The sequence below is a fragment of the Gigantopelta aegis genome, chromosome 12 (assembly GCF_016097555.1).
Source record: "Gigantopelta aegis isolate Gae_Host chromosome 12, Gae_host_genome, whole genome shotgun sequence".
NCBI classification, from domain to species: Eukaryota; Metazoa; Mollusca; class Gastropoda; order Neomphalida; family Peltospiridae; genus Gigantopelta; species Gigantopelta aegis.
In genome coordinates, this window is record NC_054710.1 from 41,200,154 (window position 1) to 41,217,185 (window position 17,032).

The following is a 17,032-nucleotide window of genomic DNA, read 5'->3' on the forward strand; positions in this document are numbered from 1 at the left end:
CTAAATAGGGAATACTGTACGGGTCGAATGGTAGCTCGACGTGTCATATGTAAATGTACCAGCTAAATAGGGAATACTGTACGGGTCGAATGCTAGCTCGACGTGTCATATGTAAATGTACCAGCTAAATAGGAAATACCGTACGGGTCGAATGCTAGCTCGATGTGTCATATGTAAATATAACAGCTAAATAGGGAATACTGTACGGGTCGAATGCTAGCTCGACATGTGATATGTAAACGTACCAGCTAAATAGGGAATACTGTACGGGTCGAATGCTAGCTCTACGTGTCATATGTAACTATACCAGCTAAATAGGGAATAATGCACGGGTCGAATGCTAAGCTTACGTGTCATATGTAAACATACCAGCTAAATAGGAAATACTGTACGGGTCGAATGCTAGCTCGACGTGACATATGTAAATGTACCAGCTAAATAGGGAATACTGTACGGGTCGAATGCTAGCTCGACGTGTCATATGTAACTGTACCAGCTAAATAGGGAATACTGTACAGGTCGAATGCTAGCTCGACGTGTCATATGTAAATGTACCAGCTAAATAGGGAATACTGTACGGGTCGAATGCTAGCTCGACGTGTCACATGTAAATGTACCAGCTAAATAGGGAATGAACTACACCTGTATTTAAAAAACAAACAAAAAACAAACAAACAAAAAACCAGCTAAAAGATAATGAATAATACAACCAACTTTTATTGTCAAAACTTAGATTGCAATACGAAACGTATGTCCGTTGTTTTTCTTATATTTCATGAATATCTATGTTCATGACAGCTTGGGCATGTATAGTTATGTACAATGTTTGGTGGGGTTTTTTGTTTGTTTTTTGTTTGTTTGTTTGTTTGTTTTTTTTTTTGGGGGGGGTGTTTGTTTTTTGTTGTAGTTTTTATTTTGTGTGTTTGTTTTGGGAGGGTTTTGGGGTGTGTGGGAGGGGGGGGGGGTGTTTGTTTTTGTTTTTCAATAGGTACAGGTAAATCATTTCAGTATTACAAATATTAGTGTATCTATTTTCATGGCGGCTGGGGTTTGTATCACTATATAATTTTTTTTTTTAAATGGGTACAGGTAAGTCAGTTTCAGTTTTACAACCATTTGCATATCTATTTGCATAACAGCTGGGTGAGGTATCATTGTATCCAATGGGTTTTTATGATGATACAGGTAAGTCAGTTTCAGTATTGCAGTCATGTGAATATCTATTTACCTGGCAGTTGGGGATGTTTCTCTATACTGAATGCATTTTGAAATTGGTAGATTGAATGTATTACTATTAGTATTAACATTGGACGACTAAAATACTAAATTTTAAAACAAGTTAATAAAAATCGGAAACGTTAATGATGGTTTCATTCAACCATTAGTTAAACGTTTGTATTAGACCCTTAAAATAAATTTGTCTGGACAGAAATTTTTGAATGGTTGTCCCAAGGCGCGTGACGGACGTACATGCATACTTAGTAAACAGCCAGTGTCATCAAAATATGATAAAAAATTCTGTGGATCGTTAGTACTCACGTAATTAATTCCTATTTGTAAATACAGTCTGAACATCAGAGAAAGGCATCACAGCATATTCAGAATGTAATAAAGTAACTGGACCTTACTGATACATGGTAAATATTGTCACTGACGTACGTAAAATGTGTGACGGACGTACATGCCCGATTTGGATGAATTAATTTTAACATAACATCAATACTGGTCTACCCAAGACCCCAATAATTAATGACCAAATAGAATAATAATTGAGGAAAAAAGGAATAAGGAAGATAAAGGGTTCGTTTTCCAAAAAAAACACAAAAAAAAACACGGTTAAGAGCACATTGATCAATTTTTTAATTATTGGCAATTGGATGTCAAACATTTGATAATTCTAACACAATCTTCAGAAGATATTTGTTACATTTTCCCATGCACTTTCCACATACATGGCAGCACATAATATGAACTTTAATATGCATCGTGAGGACCTGGTTGGAATGGGAAAAATAAGGATCCACGGAGGGGAAAGGCTGTTTCCAGTTCTATGAGTTCATAACATCAGCTGAGTGCTCAGCTACATCCCTGGGTGGGACCAGAGTGAGGTGTTCAATTAGAAAACCCAACTGGAATATGCACCTGGTTCCCCAAGTATTTAACTGCCTACTTTTATCACTAGTTATCATTAGCTAATTTTATTACATCCTAATTCCCACCCTCAGTTTATTATATTGTAGACTATTTTGGGGACAGTCTGAATTTCGAAAAAAAATAATTATGGTCTTGCCATTGTCATCCGATGTATCTTACGAACGTGTCGAAGAGACTATATCTGCTCAATGTTTATTACACATTCTTTCAATGGGATTGTTTAGAACGTTTTAACTGAATAATGTATGTTAACATGATCCTCAGGACCACCTCAAGATTTTATTTAGTAGGCTAGACTGAAACACCGCTTATTATAGCCTTATAGTAAAGGTCATAACTTCTTCGTTACAGGACATGTAAAATATATGTCCCCATCAACACAATAATGATATGTATGTCTTATCTAAATTGTTCAATACTGGGATAGCTTCAGGTCCGTTTATTGTATTTAAACATGTTTTCTAACTTTTGTTTGGACATATTCACGATAATTTTTAGTGTGACGGACGTACGTACGAAAATGATGTTCTTGAAACAAAAACATGTTTTGATACAATTTTGAGATGGACATACAACGCTAATGGGGTCATGTAAGAAAGTCCTGTACACCCCCAAAAATTATAAAAGTATGAGAGAATTAATGTTATTTATATTTCGTGCATAACTGCTTAATGTATTATGTTTTTTTAAAACATAACAATAATAATATTGGTTTTACTTTAAAAATGAGATTGGAATGTTTGGTTCCTGTTTTGTGACTTTCATCATCCTTCTGGATACCCCATGTTTCCATTAAAACATTTAACAATGATATAAACGCCATATTAAAAAACATTGTGCGAATACCATTCACTGTTCAAATTCAGTTTTCAGCAAAATGCGATACGATTGTCTGAGGATATATCGCTGATTGCAGAGAAAGTGGCGTAGTGTTTATGGTGGTTTGGAATAAAACGTTTTTAGGATTGGGTGTGTATAGTGGCGTGTATCCCGTATTGCGATGAAATTTGAAATTTTCTTTGCGTCTATACACTTTACGGCAATCTGATTGGTCCAGAGGTGCTTACTTTTTTTCGTTCATATCTCGATGAACCGAACAAATTTAAGCTACGCCTACTACACCCCCCCCCCCCCCCCACCACCACCACCACCACCACCACCACGACTCGCACTACTTTTGTGAAACAAGCCGGATTATTCAAGAAACCATTTTCAGATATTTTGAAGAAAACACACGTGAAAGCTACACAAAGTAATAGAAATGTATAGGATAAATTAATGCAAAATGCTATAACAGAGTAGACATGTAGATCTATACCCATTGATTTAAGAAAAAAAACCCTCTTCGCTAATCATGACGTGAGACTCGGTCGGTGACCAAAGAAATCATATAGGAAACTTCACGCCTGTAACTTACTTGTAAGCGATGTTCTACAGCTGTTGGCGAAAATTAAACGGTTCCACCGACAATATAAATGTAAGACACTTTCCCTTCATTCACTTTTATAAAATATAAACTAAACACGAAAAGGACAGTTCCTTCCAATATAACTAAATGATCCCTAAAATGCACAGCAGCGAGGGAAATAAATTCAGTTATGGACCTATCGGCTGATACAGTGCCCAACATAAATATTGATGATCTCGTGGACCATGTAAGCAATGATGCTATTATAAATGGAAGATTCAGTGAGGACGAAATATAAAATCTATAAAACAACTAAACAACAATAAAGTGGTAGGTGTAGATAAAATAATTAACGAATATATTAAATCGACAGCCCATTTATTGCTCCCATTCTATGTTAAACTCTTTAATATACTTTTAGACCACAGTGTGTATCCAGAAATATGGCGTGCGTCGTTAAATAAAACATTTCCTTCCTTCCAGAAGTATGGCTGATTAGAATAATTATACCAGTCTCTAAAAATAAATGTAGTAGTTTATCCCCTGAGCATTATCGACCACTTACATTACTATATTACTGTTCGAAGTTATTTACAACTGTATTAAATAACCTGTTAACTACTTTTATTGAAGAAAACGATGTTATGAGGGAAGACCAGGCTGCTTTCCGTAGAGGTTATTCGACTATAGATCACTTATTTACACTTCATTCATTAATTGATATCCTAAAAAAGGTAAAAGAAACTATATTGCGCATTTGTTGATTTTGAAAAAAGCTTTCGATATGATCCCAAGAGCATATCTATGGCACAGGATACTAGAAAATAACATAAATGGTAAATTCTTTAAAATCATTTATCAAATGTATTAAGGAATAAAATCATTAATATTTGTAAATAACAATAAATCATTATTATTCGCATGCCATAAAGGTGTACGTCAGGGTGAAAATGTATCCCCTATTTTATTTTCCCTGTATTTAAATGAACTAAACAACTATTTACTCGACCATGGCTGTGAAGGCGTTTCGTCCATCGCAGATATTAAAAATAACCCACTAAACATTGGAATACATCTGCTTTACTTATTGTACGCTGATGATACCGCTTTACTAGCAACAAGTGCGGTTGATTTACAACACACGTTAAATATATTCTGTCAATATTGTAATATTTGGAAATTTAAAATAAATACTACAAAAACAAAGTATTACTTTTTAATGGAAATTCTAAAGATTATAAATATACTTTTAAGATTGGTAAAACTACTCTCGAAAATGTCAAAGAATACAAATATTATGTGCCACTTTTACTAAACCAAATACCTTTAAAAATACTAAGATTAGACTTAAACAACAGGTGACAAAGGCTATGTATTTCTTTCTGGCAAAAGCAAAATATCGACACCTATCGACTGAGTGTAAACACAAAATGTTTGACTCGATGGTTCTGCCAATATTATTTATTATATGGCTGTGAAATATGGGGATTCGAAAACAACTACATATATAACTCTGTTCAAATCAATTTCTCTTAGACATATTTTTCCTGTAAAAAAAGCGACCCTATTTTTCATGTTATATGGTGAACTTGGTAGAATGCCAGTCGAGTTGACTATCCACAAAAGATTAATTTGTTATTGGGCCCGAGTTATCTCAGGTGAGTCAAATCTCTCATCTTTACAGGTATATTCAGGTGAGTCAAATATCTCATCTTTACAGGTATATTCGGGTGAGTCAGATCTATAATCTTTACGGGTATATTCAGGTGAGTCAAATCTCTCATATTTACAGGTATATTCAGGTGAGTCAAATCTCTCATATTTACAGGTATATTCAGGTCAGTCAAATATCTCATCTATACAGGTATATTCAGGTAAGTCAAATCTCTCATCGTTACAGGTATATTCAGGTGAGTTAAATCTCTCATATTTACAGATATATTCATGTGAGTCAAATATCTCATATTTACAGATATATTCAGGTGAGTAGTGGGTCCCTGCTTTCACTATACCACCGTTACTATTTTTCAAAATGTAGTCCACTGCCACACCCTCTCCCCCCCCCCCTTTTTCATCCCCTCTCCCCCCCCCCCTTTTCCTCTCATATCTGATCTTATTCTGGCAGCTAATCTTACAACGTCGTTTGCTGTCCACTTTCACATCGCAGTCCCTGTCCCACCAACCGCAACACTTGCTTGTTTGTTGTGGCCATGTCTGTACGGGGAGGTGAGCCCAGCATCTATCAGCCTTATGTTCGATGACTTAACCGAGACCTGTACGTATACTGTACTCGTTGTATTCTTTCTTAACCGAGACCTGTAGATATACTGTACTCGTTATATTCTTTCTTAACCGAGACCTGTAGATATACTGTACTCGTTGTATTCTTTCTTAACCGAGACCTGTAGATATACTGTACTCGTTATATTCTTTCTTTTATATTGTTCTCTAGAAAGCAAAAATGGCTGTGCCTGATTGGAGTTGTTCTTTTATTGATACTGTCTGCAAATTATTCACAACTGAACGAAGTCAACCCAGTGCCAAAGACAATGGTCGATTACCAGACACCTAACGAAAGCACGATGCAGAAAGTCGCCAAAGACGCAAAAGTCAACTCGAAGCAAAACGGTGAAAAAGAAAGGAAGACAAAAGATGGCGCGAAACACAGAACGATGCAACTTGGCGCGAAAGACAAACTTATCGTCTGGTATAACGGCGCCTCCCGTACATGGAACCAGTCGATCAAGAGGACGTCGACTTGCGGAAAATACACGTGCACGATTTCTCAGAACAGCAGCGACATCGCCAAGGCAGACGGCGTCATCGTCAACGCATTTTACTTAAAGCCGGAAGAGAAGCCGCCTCAGCGACCACACCCAAACCAGATTTGGATGTTTTACTGCCGAGAATCTGAAAGGACCCTTGATTACGTAAGATGGCCGTCGAAATATTGGAATACACAGTTTAACTGGACGATAACGTACAGGTCAGATTCAGATTTCAAGTTTCCATATGGTGCCATTGTAAAGAGAAATGGAGCCAAGAAAGACTGGTTGAAAATCGCAAAATCTAAAAGCAAATCCGCTCTTTGGATTGTAAGTCATTGCAAAACGTGTGGACGGCGGGAGGACTACGTGAAGAGGTTACAGCAGTACGGGGTTCAGGTTGATATTTATGGTAAATGTGGAAAGTTGAAATGTCCTCAAACAATGGAACGAAATTGTTTTAGAAACTACAGATTCTATCTTGCTTTTGAAAGCCAAATGTGCGACGATTACGTAACAGAAAAGTTTTTCAAAGTTTTTAAGCATGACGTAGTTCCAGTTGTACGAGGAGGGGCAGATTACTCTAGTTTATTGCCAAGTAATTCGTTTATCGATGCTTCGAATTTCAAAACGCCTGAAGATTTGGGGAAATATTTACTGTATTTAGACAAAAATGACACAGCTTATGCGCAGGCGTTGGAAAACAAGTCCAAATACGGCAGCGTTCATCCGCAACCTTGGTGTGATATTTGTAAACATTTACACCAGCTTCCGGCTTACAGAAAAACATATCCTGACATTGGAAAGTGGTTAGACATAAAGAAATGTTACCAGACTAGAGATTTGTGAAATGGCGACAACTAACGTAGTCCCGCACATTTAAAAGTGAGGTTCTTATTAAGTGACGCAACTAACTGGGACCTGATAATATACTAAACAGAATTAAGAACTAATTAAGGACATGCGTCCGTGCTTATAAAACGTTTCGAGTCCAGACGTCGCATGCATACAATTTGTACGGCGTTGTCACGACAGTAGTGTCACAATTATTTGGAAAGAAACATTTTTATTTATACGGGATTTTTCTTCAAATGGCCCTGCTGGCGACCATAGTTTTCATGTTAATTTTCAACCCTGAGTTGTTCAGACTATATTAGAGTCTCGAGTGTAGAAGTAATGTCTGATTTAAGTTATCAAAAACCCCCAGCTCTAATACTGAAATTCGCCATAGGGTTTAAACACTACTAGAGTCTGTCACTTTACACGTAATAATGTAATCAACAATTTAGAGCTAAACCAATAACAAGCGTCAAGTACCAACGTATAGTGAATCCTATCTGAAGGTGTCCAGTTCATGATATTTTGTAATCAGGCATGCAAAAGTTCATAAAGCATATCCACGAGCCTACTGCTAAATTAGCTTATGGCCATTTCCAAGTATAAGGCGCCTGTGATCTATAGTAACTGCTGGCTGGTGCTATACCCTAGTTTAATAGTGTTAGTACATTTTTGTCCGATCTGTTTGGTATATTTCTATATACGATAGTGCTTGAGAGTTGTATGTATATATGTTTGTGTGTACTCTCTCTCTCTCTCTCTCTCTCTCTCTCTCTCTCTCTCTCTCTCTCTCTCTCTCTCTCTCTCTGTATCTCTATGTCTATCTGTCTGTCTCTCTCTATTTATGCATGCACGCACGTACGTATGCATTGTTGTATACATGCAAGCACGTACGTATGAACATGTGCATATATTTATACATGTATAATATGTACTTTCTTGTGTAGGTATGTATTTATTGATGTATTAATATCTATATTTTGTATGTACGTGTATGTCGGGTTCGACAGTTGCATACATAGATATTAACGCATTGGCTCAGGGCACAATTAATTCTCCCAATCCTAGCCATGCAGGAGAGATCCATCCAATGACGTCAGCCCATGCGGAATAAATCGTAATTGAATTTAACATGGGTATTACGGCGTTGGTAATATATGACTTCATATCAATGCGAGTTGGTTAGTTTAGATCAATATTTTTTTTATTAAAACCTTCATTATAAAAGCTATCTTGTTAATTTGTAGTGTTAAGTTGTATTTAACACATGAAATATACGCGCAAATACGATAGTGTAGTTTATTTATGATAAACGGTCAAATAAAGAAACCGAAACCAATATTTATTTACATGTTCATATACCACTAGAGTTTCGAGCATGTCTGTCACGAGTCCGGTCTCCGGATAGCCAGTGGTCTGATCCGGGACAGAAATATTTGGGACAATTTTGAAACTTACCGCAAATAAACACCTGAACTTTGAAACTTATTTGCGCAATCTAAATAAATATATTTTACTTACTTTTATTAGAAAATTTTATAATTTTGGCGCTTTTTTAGACTGGGCTATCTAAAGCAATCTACAGAAGCTACTTCTACATAAAGAGGGGCTGGACGTAGCTCAGTGCTGGACGTAGCTCAGTGGCAAAGCGCTCAGCTGATGCGCGGTCAGACTAGGGCCGTCGGTGGGTCAGTTGGGCTATATTCGTTGTATACAGTGCTACACCCTGGTGTAACAAAGGCCGTGGTACGTACTATCATGCCTGTTGTACGCTGGATATAAAAGACCACTTGCTGCTAGGGCTAAAACGGGTACGAAATTGGGTACTCGAGTACTCATGTTGAATTACTCGACAAGTACTCGAGTACTCGCCTGCAAGTCGCGAAGACCCCTGCTCGAGTTTGCGAAGCCAATGAGTAAACCAGGGGGTTATGCCCCCCCCCCCCCCCCCCCCCCCCCCCCCCCCCGAAATATGTTTTAACGGCCAAATTAGCGATTTCCTGCCTTTTTTCGGCGTCGTTAAAATAAAATTATTTATAAAACATGTGGATCTTTCTTATTTTCTAACTTCTCACGTAAAAATACATACAAACTGTGATCATAGAGATCACTCTCGATACTCGAGTGTGACTCGTGGACGTAATACATGTACCCGACTCGTACTCGAGTACCCGGGTACACGTTTCAGCCCTACTTGTTGCTTATCGGAAGAGTGGTATATTGTGCAGCGGGAGAATATTAAACCAACGAGTTGTTTGAAATATGTCAAGTGCTCTCGTAAATAAAACATTTCTTTCTTCCTTCTCACGTAAAAATACATACAAATGTGCATAGAGAATAATACATGAGTGGACGTTAGATATCATTTATCTCACAACAAGTTGTTTTAAAATGTTTCTAACGAGCGTTTTTAAACAACGAGTTGTGAGATAAATGGTATCTAACGGACACGAATGTATTATTCTATATCTTACATATTATCAAAAACCAGGTTTTCAGCAAATTTTAATATCTTTTTTGACTAAAGATTATTTACAGCCGTTGCACTTGTAGCTAACGTACGTGTCAGAGACCCATGATTGTCAGGTTACCTATACGCCACAATATAATCGATTTCCATCGTGTAGATTTTCATTGGTGGCAGTGGTGACCTGGTCAGAACTTAGGAGCAGCCAGTCGTATGTCTTGAAATTGTTAACACACGTACATGTGTAAACAACCATGTTTTATGTGTACACGAAAAATAAATAAATAATATTACTACTACTACTACTACTACTACTACTACTACTAATATACTACTACTACTAATAATAATAATATTACTACTAGTGCTACTATTACTAATTTTGTGCTGGGGTGTCGTTAAACATTCATCTATTCATTCTGATGTTCCATCATGAAGCCATTGTTGGTACGGGGAGCGGGTGGGGGGGGGGGGGGTCCACCCAACGCGACTGCCTCTATGAACAAGCATCGAACCTCAAGCGCAGACCTGACAATTAAGAAAGTGGCGACTACCACGGTCTCCACAGCATTTTTCATGGCAGTATTCCGGTCAGTGTGTAAGACGAGTTTAATTTGCCAGTATTAATACGAAAAGGAAATAATTAAGAAAAGTGAAATTAAAAACAATTAAAAAATAAAATAATTATACGGCAAAATTAATGCCTCGGAGAACTGAAAATACCGCAACGCAACTGGGGGAAGAGATGTCGCTCAGAGATTAATTGCTTCTTTAAATTAAATTATGTAGTGCCATCTAAATTATTACCATATTAAACATTTTGTATTTAATCTGTTTGTATATTTCTCGTTATAGCCAATGCACCACGACTGGTATATTAAAGGCCGTGGCATGTGCTATTGTATCTGTGGGATGGTGCACATTAAAGATATCTTGCTACTAATGGACAAATGTCCCGCCCTCAGTGATGTCGTGGTTAAGCCATCGGATTTAAGGCTGGTAGGTACAGGGTTCGCAGCCCGGTACCGGTTCCCACCCAGAGCGAGTTTTAACGACTCCGTGGGTAGGTGTATTGCCACTACACCGTCTTCTGTCTCATTAACCACTAACAACTAACCCACTGTCCTGGACAGACAGCCCAGATAGCAGAGGTGTGTGCCCATGACAGCGTGCTTGAACCTTAATTGGCGAGCTAAGCATTACTCTATTTGATCTACCAGGCCTCTGAGAATTGAAAATCTACGTGACCCATTTATCGGTTACGCAAAAATAAATCAAGGTAACCCATTTCATTTGCGCGTAATTCATTATATCCAAGTAAATGGTGCTCCAAATTTTGACGCGAACAAAAAGTAGGTTTCGCAAAATTGGCGGTCGGCGAGAATGGCGGTGTGTAAACAATGGGAAGAAAATTCAACCATATTGGTAATTAATTAGTTATTATACACTTTAATTATTGTTTACTATCAGCTTGGAGTATTCCGCAAGTGTGTACAAGTGTGTAAGTCTGTTGTGACGTTTTGTATTTCGTAAATACTTCGTTAATAGCTACCAGGGCTATTTCTTTTGTTTACATTGTGTTGTGATTTGGCGAGTATTGCCAGATACGTGCCAGGTGTGAACACGTGTTTATAAATATCACATTACGTTTCCTGTTCCAACCATGTCGTGTCACCGAGATGACGACAGGGTTATAGCTAACCTGGACAGGAGTTTAAATACTATAGCAGTGCAGTTGGCTACTGATAGAATTAATTTATCCGGCACCCCCTCCCTTGATAGGTCGGGGGGGGGGGGGGGGGGGGGGGGGGGTCGGAATTGCCTGATGTGTCTCACATAGCCAGGGTGGATCGCATGACGTGGGACTTCCTGGGGGACACAAAGGCAGGTTACCAAACTGCACTGCTTTCGTCCACACCGTCGAAGCGCGCCAGGCGTGACACCCTACTCCCTGATGGCGGCCTCTACGGTTGAAAAACACCTGAGGGGGGGTGTCTGCCCGGGGGGGGGGGGGGGGGGACTTTTGCACGTGGAGGATAATGATAGTCTCCCCCGCTAACTCGCTTTCCACCGAGAGTTGGAAGTAAGCAGAATCACCGACCCGGTCGATGATAACCGTTCTGCTCTCAGCCCTACCCGGTCGGAATTATGCTATGTGTCAAACAGCTCGGGGGTGACAAATGAGAAGTCGGAGAGTAGTTCAATAAATAAAGATGGAAATGACTCTGTGTTTGTTGTTGACAAGGCCGAGGTAAGTGCCCCAACTTCTGATTCACCAACCCTCTCGGCCGAGCAGCCAACCACACCGAGATCCCCGACCCCACCCCCGGGACTTTCGTTGGAGGAACCAAGAAAGAGAAAGGTGCCTGCTGCTCTCAGTGGTGCCTCCTCTTTAATACCTCATAACCAACCAAACGTTTGTTCAAAAACAAATACACCTAAAAAAGATATCCAAAATGTACCGGGTTTGAGAAGGATTATGTTTGGCAATTCTGACCCCACCCCCTACGGACTTGAATTCTTGCAACACACCATTAAGGACATGCAGAATAAAGCCCCTAGGGTGATCTTTAAACAAACAGTCTTTTTCTATTCTAGACTATCCAACGGGCAAACTTTTATACAAACAACCGGTAACGCCCCCTTTGCTGCCGTGGGGTCAGTATTGAGTTTGAGGCCCCACCCTTATTGTGGCGATGAGGTTGCTGTGTTGTTTAAAGAATGTACTGCCGTACCCACCGAAAATGATAACAACAACCTATCAAATAGGTTGTCTAGCAGTAGTTACTTAGAGGCGTTTGGACCCGGCCCTAACCAGAGCTTGGCCCTGGCAGGGTCCATACACCGCCTTATTAATAAATCTGTTAGTCCCCGGGCCGGTGCCGCTGTCAATGTTGACGGTCAGAAAGGCATCGAAACTGGGATCGAGATAGCTGATAATGATGATGATGATGATGATGATAACTAGCTTAACGTGCCCATATACCACTAGGGTTTCGAACACGCCCATCCCGAGTCCGACCTCCGATAAGATCGGTGGCCTGACTCGGGAGGGAGGGGGTTGAAACTGGGCAGAATTTTGAAAATAGCAATTAGTAAGGAAGTTAATAGATAAAATAAAAGAAAAAGGAAAAGGTTACAGGCCAAAAATAAAAAAGAATTGACTGCTCGGCCGAATATTTATATAATTTGTAGCATTTTAGAAGGACAGTTCTATTTAATAATATTTAAAAAAAAGAAGTAATTTCGACATAATTTTTTTAACGCAGATCTAAAAGTTTAAAGTCCGATCGATATGTCCACGCGAGTGGCCTCGTTAAGGCCGTTTGGGTGCACAGCATCTACGGGGAGGTGATGATGTTCCTCTCCTCAAAGTGAGGCACCAGTCTCCTGTAGCTGTGGGTGCTAAGGCAGTGGACCATCTGTGGGTACTGGGCGCCGGTGACGATCTTCATGATTCTGTGGATGGTGTTGTTATCCATGTCATGGCTGAGGAATCCCTGTCGGTAAAGATCATCCCGGCGCGACGTCACTACAATAGCTTCCACTCCCCGTAGTTTGACCGTGTGGATGGCGACCTGGTGGCCATCGGGAAACGTCTTGAAGTTTTCCTCGTAGACCCCGCCTGGCAGCCTGTCGGGGTCCGTGACGTCTCCCACCAAGTACTTAGAGTACTGGCCTTTGATCTTCCGCGCTGCCACTCTCCAGTCACCCGAAGAGGAAGTAGAAGGCCGCGTCTTGGCTGGTTGGTCCCCTGGGAGGGGGGGGGGGGGAGGTCACGGCCTTCCTCTTGACAGCCCCAACATCCAGAGTCGCCGTCGCGGAGTCCCCCGTGGGTGGGGGTCTCGACGCAGACGAATGACGAGCGGGAACAGGTGACGCTGGTCGCGGTGCACTGGTTGGCTGCTCCACTTCCCGCATCTGAACAGTTGGTCCGGCTGGTTGGCGAATCGCCTCCCGTCGATCCGTCCGGTTTGGTCGTGGTGGGGGCGGCGACGCAGACGGGACCGCCACTGGCGGTTGAGCCGCCAGCTTTGTCCCCGCCTGAGCCGCCCCTGGCGCACGTTTCCTCTTCCTAGTTCCCTTCCTCTTGGCTGTAGCCGCGTCGCCATACACCAAGGTCACGGTTGCCCGTGACTCGGTGTACGCGACGCGGTACTCTAACAGCGATCCAAAACTAGCGATCAATCCCCCCAGGTTTGTGTGTGGGGGGGGGGGGGGGGAGAGCACATGAAATAACGTCCAACTTCATCGCTGGTCAAGTTTGCCCATGTATTGGATAGCTGATAAGCCACTGGTACGGGGCGAACTGGCAAAACTGCGGCGGCGAAGCGGAACGCGACATCACCGACCACCCAACCAGCCAAGACCAAGCCGCCGCCGGTAGCCCCGCCCCCTGACGACGCCGACTGGGTCCTTGCCATCAACGGACTTCGACGCCAACTGCACCAGTATATGCAGGGGGACACGCGGCATCCACAACGACTTCGGGGAGGATACCTCAACGCGGACTGGAGACCACTGGATGACGGCAGCAGCTACGAGCTACACAACAAGATCTTTAGTGGAATACGTGGAGTAGTCGTCACGCACCGGAGGGACCAGACCTACAGACAGTGCATCTTGTTCGCCAAGATCGACAACAGATCCATACACAAGATGATCAATGCAGTCTGCGGCTCCGGCTACTCCAGTGTAGTTCAGACACTACGTCAGCGAAAAGACCAACTGCCGACACTCCGGGAATCTCCAGCCTCTCCGAAGTAGAAACCAACCTAACGGCCTTACCCCTTTCCCACTTATGCGGTTTTCATACGGTGCTCGCGATTCTGGAGTGTACGGTCTTCCGCCAGTTTTTTATGACCAACGTGCAAATTTCATTACCTAGACGGTGTGCTCACGGGTTGATCACGGTGGTGTAGCGGTTCCTGCGGTTCGATGGATTTCGGCTCGCGTAGGGTCGTAGAAGGTCGTCTTTCAGCGGATCGCCGGGGATGATAGACGGTGATCACGTTGTTTACACGGATATGCACGGTGTTCTCACGGATGTACACGGTATCCTCACAGATATACGCGGTGGTTTCGCGGATGTGTGCGTTGTCTTCACTAATATAAGCGGTGGGCTCGCGGACATGCACGGATGTTCGCGGTGACTTTGCGGATAATCACGGAAGCACTACGATGAATACGTACACCACGGATTCCTCACGGTGTGTAGACGGTTCTGGAACTGCGGAAAACAGCGAGACTCTGCGGAGTGGGCAACCGCGCAGAACCGCAGAAGTTTTGGTATAAAAAGTCCCTCCAATGCTGCTGTCTACCATTTCATCTGCTGATTTCAAGAAGATAACATGCTGTCTGAAGAAGACACGCTTTTACCACCAGACAATAGAGCTAAATTACTGCAACAATGTGCTATGGAGCTCCTGGTTCTGACTGCAGAAGCTGCTATGGTCATTATAATAATGAGGAGGCAAAAAGAAGCTGAAATTGTTGCTGCAAGAGAAAGAAGGAGAATGAAAAGACAGAGAAGAGTGTTGCTGAGAAGGGTCAGGTTTGGACAGTATGAGCAACTCATGGTTGAATTGGGAGCAGAAGACCAGTCAAGTTTCAAGAACTTTCTGAGGTAACTTCACATTTCTGTCATCATTCCAATTAAAATGTAAGTTTTTCAAGAGGACGGAGGGAAAGGGCTTATAGTCCGATTAACACAATATAGGACATTTACGGACATGCCAGTTTTAGTGGTCGAGGAAACCAGAGTACTCGGAGTAATCCACCGACCCACGGCAAGTAACTGGCAACTTTCCCACACTCGTATGTGTAAAAATCCCTTGACAAGTATTAACCTGCCCTGAGCGGGATTCGAACTCACGCCTAGGAGGTGAGAGGCGTAAGATAATTAATCAAGCGACTTTGACCCCACGGCTACCGTGAAAAAGAGAAAAATAGCTTTAACCTAAGTACAAAGAGAATCCTCTTCTGTGGAACCATGATCTTGAGATACATCAGATGAAGCAGCACTGGGCAGGTTCTCCGACAGTTGACCCCCTTTCTTTCTCTTGCCTTCTGCAACTCTCCTCATGTAATTCTGGATGTAACCGAAGTTGTCTAGGACCCACTTGTCACGGTCAGTGAGGGGCTGCGCTCCAGAGCCAGAGGGTTGCTTCTTGGTGATTTTCCCTGCTCTGTCTCGCATCGATTTCAACCAGGTGGTCAACTGTCCTGCAGATATTTCGAACTGTTGAGCTTTTTCTTTTATTATTCTCTGCCTTTTCTCCTTGTTTTTATAATCAGCTATCCTGAAGTTGTATAAGAATTCATTTTCTTTATACCAGTCAGCCAATTCTTGTTCTTGTTCTGGCTGCAAGGTCAATGGAACAGCTCTCGTTTTTTTCATTGCTGGGGTTGTTGCAGCTCCGTCTTTTGTTTGTACTTCTATGTCAACTGTCTCATAACTCCTATGACTATATCTAAGTGATTATATAATGTGCGATGCGATATATTTTCGCACAAGATGATCATGAACATTGTGTATTCCAGGGAGACGACGCAAGATGAACAATATAACGTTTACAGTGAGGATCGATTGTGTTACTTTAATTTGGAAGATCGTTGCCTTGCAAAGATCTTTTCTTGCGGGGAACGAATGTAACACAATACCCTCACATTAAAGGAACAGATAGCTAACTAATTTCTCCTGACATTAAAGGAACGACGATGGCCAGCGGAAGTCAGTCCAGAAATCTCCGAACTAATTCTCCTGACATTAAAGGAACAGCGATGAGCCAGCGGTGGTCAGTCTATAATTCATATATGAACTTTGTGGACGGTGCGAGATGACCGCGTACGACTGTATTGACGAACAGATCCGGCCTCAACCGACCAATGTCGCTGCATAACCCGCATACCTTCCTCGTGCCAGTAGTGTTTAAAAGAAGAGCCAGCAAGCTCTATCGACAGTCTTTTCTCAACCACGAAAAGCTTCGGCCAACGGCAATCCAAGAATTAGCTACTTTGTTGACCCAGGCGGTCGTTATACTTTCTGACGAAAGTAAAACTGAAACATCCGACGATAACGTGAGGCAGATGCAGTTCCTGTGAACATTTTATCCCGAACCACGATCATCCTATCAGTTAACTCTGTGACGAGAACTCAAAGAAGAACTGAACTATACCTTGTGAAATGTGTAACTTATAACCTATTAAAATCTTCCTTAACTTGATCGATCTTCCGAGTTTATCAACCGTTGTACGAGTGTTTCACAACGAGGGCTCGTACAGCGACAACTATAAAAGAGTACTACCACTATACGAATCATCACTAACCAGTGTCACTAACCATACGACTGGTAGTAGCACATGGGGCAGGTAAATCAGATTTTGAACAGCCTATAACTG